This window comes from Podarcis muralis, unplaced genomic scaffold (genome assembly GCF_964188315.1).
Source record: "Podarcis muralis unplaced genomic scaffold, rPodMur119.hap1.1 HAP1_SCAFFOLD_188, whole genome shotgun sequence".
Classification (NCBI taxonomy): Eukaryota; Metazoa; Chordata; class Lepidosauria; order Squamata; family Lacertidae; genus Podarcis; species Podarcis muralis.
Window position 1 is genome coordinate 1 of NW_027554808.1, and position 2,915 is coordinate 2,915.

The 2,915-nt window shown below is 47.1% G+C and overlaps 1 non-coding gene across 1 annotated transcript; it reads right to left on the minus strand.

The window, feature by feature from the left end:
• Nucleotides 1-526: 526 nt before the first annotated feature.
• LOC144326585 (small nucleolar RNA snR86) lies at nucleotides 527-896 on the minus strand. The gene has a single exon (XR_013391605.1). It is a non-coding gene; the product is annotated as a small nucleolar RNA snR86 (small nucleolar RNA).
• Nucleotides 897-2,915: the final 2,019 nt, after the last annotated feature.

Sequence of the window (2,915 nt, forward strand, 5' to 3'; positions counted from 1 at the left end):
GCCCAATTTCTCTCTCTCTTTTCCCTCTGGATTTGACTTTTCTTCTTCTCTCCCCCCCCCCACCTAATCTCAGGTTTTTTGTTTTCTTTATTTCCTTTACCACTCTTTCCTTCTTTCACACTCTTCCAGATTGTGCAACGTTTCCTCTTTCTGTCCAGCTCCTTTGGTCTCATGCTTTTACAGTGGTCAGCCAAAAGGAGGAGGAGGATTTCTATATGGTAAATGCTTCAAAGTGGGGACTTCATCTGTGGTATGTCACAAATGGGACAAGCACCCAATTGTTGCAGTGTGTTCTGCTGCTTCTGTTTAGAGTTCCAGCCAGCTCTTCCCTCCAAGTGCATTACACAAGCACGCACACACAGAGACACAGGGACGCCCCATTTCATAATGGTAATTTTATTCTTTATACTCCACACAACTCACTGGGTTAATAAAGAAAACAAAAAACCTGAGATTAGGTGGGGGGGGGGGGAGAGAAGAAGAAAAGTCAAATCCAGAGGGAAAAGAGAGAGAGAAATTGGGCGGCCAATCTGGAAGAGTGTGAAAGAAGGAAAGAGTGGTAAAGGAAATAAAGAAAACAAAAAACCTGAGATTAGGTGGGGGGGGGAGAGAAGAAGAAAAGTCAAATCCAGAGGGAAAAGAGAGAGAGAAATTGGGCGGCCAATGGCCTGAGCGCAGGCCATTGGCCTGCGCTCAGGCCATTGGCCTGCGCTCAGGCCATTGGCCTGCGCTCAGGCCATTGGCCTGCGCTCAGGCCATTGGCCGCCCAATTTCTCTCTCTCTTTTCCCTCTGGATTTGACTTTTCTTCTTCTCTCCCCCCCCCACCTAATCTCAGGTTTTTTGTTTTCTTTATTTCCTTTACCACTCTTTCCTTCTTTCACACTCTTCCAGATTGTGCAACGTTTCCTCTTTCTGTCCAGCTCCTTTGGTCTCATGCTTTTACAGTGGTCAGCCAAAAGGAGGAGGAGGATTTCTATATGGTAAATGCTTCAAAGTGGGGACTTCATCTGTGGTATGTCACAAATGGGACAAGCACCCAATTGTTGCAGTGTGTTCTGCTGCTTCTGTTTAGAGTTCCAGCCAGCTCTTCCCTCCAAGTGCATTACACAAGCACGCACACACAGAGACACAGGGACGCCCCATTTCATAATGGTAATTTTATTCTTTATACTCCACACAACTCACTGGGTTAATAAAGAAAACAAAAAACCTGAGATTAGGTGGGGGGGGGGGAGAGAAGAAGAAAAGTCAAATCCAGAGGGAAAAGAGAGAGAGAAATTGGGCGGCCAATGGCCTGAGCGCTCAGGCCATTGGCCTGCGCTCAGGCCATTGGCCGCCCAATTTCTCTCTCTCTTTTCCCTCTGGATTTGACTTTTCTTCTTCTCTCCCCCCCCCCCCACCTAATCTCAGGTTTTTTGTTTTCTTTATTTCCTTTACCACTCTTTCCTTCTTTCACACTCTTCCAGATTGTGCAACGTTTCCTCTTTCTGTCCAGCTCCTTTGGTCTCATGCTTTTACAGTGGTCAGCCAAAAGGAGGAGGAGGATTTCTATATGGTAAATGCTTCAAAGTGGGGACTTCATCTGTGGTATGTCACAAATGGGACAAGCACCCAATTGTTGCAGTGTGTTCTGCTGCTTCTGTTTAGAGTTCCAGCCAGCTCTTCCCTCCAAGTGCATTACACAAGCACGCACACACAGAGACACAGGGACGCCCCATTTCATAATGGTAATTTTATTCTTTATACTCCACACAACTCACTGGGTTAATAAAGAAAACAAAAAACCTGAGATTAGGTGGGGGGGGGGAGAGAAGAAGAAAAGTCAAATCCAGAGGGAAAAGAGAGAGAGAAATTGGGCGGCCAATGGCCTGAGCGCAGGATTTGACTTTTCTTCTTCTCTCCCCCCCCCCACCTAATCTCAGGTTTTTTGTTTTCTTTATTTCCTTTACCACTCTTTCCTTCTTTCACACTCTTCCAGATTGTGCAACGTTTCCTCTTTCTGTCCAGCTCCTTTGGTCTCATGCTTTTACAGTGGTCAGCCAAAAGGAGGAGGAGGATTTCTATATGGTAAATGCTTCAAAGTGGGGACTTCATCTGTGGTATGTCACAAATGGGACAAGCACCCAATTGTTGCAGTGTGTTCTGCTGCTTCTGTTTAGAGTTCCAGCCAGCTCTTCCCTCCAAGTGCATTACACAAGCACGCACACACAGAGACACAGGGACGCCCCATTTCATAATGGTAATTTTATTCTTTATACTCCACACAACTCACTGGGTTGCCCCGGCCGCTCTGGGCGGCATCCATCATGTGTAAAAACATAATAAAAAACTAGACGTTTTTTTAAAAAAAACCCTTCACTGTACAGGATTGCCTTCAGACGGCTTGGGAGTCGGAGAACTCCATACCCCCCAACATTTCTCCTTTGAAAATAGGGACACCCTAAGGAAAAGAGATTAACAGGAATCCTTCAAGTGGTTTGGCTATGCGTTGGTTAATGGGTTAATTGGTGAGCTATGAGGTGAAGGGGAGGGTCCGATGCCTTGTCAATCAAAGAATGCCTTGTCAACCAACCAGAGGCAGCTTTGCAAACCCAGCAGCCTTGTCAACCAACCAGAAGCCGTTTGTCAATGCCAGCAGCCTTGTCAACCAACCAGAGGCAGCTTTGCAAAGCCAGCAGCCTTGTCAACCAACCAGAAGCCGTTTGTCAATGCCAGCAGCCTTGTCAACCAATCAGAGGCAGCTTTTTCACTCCCAGCAGTAGGTATAAAACCAGCAGGCCATTGGCCTGCGCTCAGGCCATTGGCCTGCGCTCAGGCCATTGGCCTGCGCTCAGGCCATTGGCCGCCCAATTTCTCTCTCTCTTTTCCCTCTGGATTTGACTTTTCTTCTTCTCTCCCCCCCCCACCTAATCTC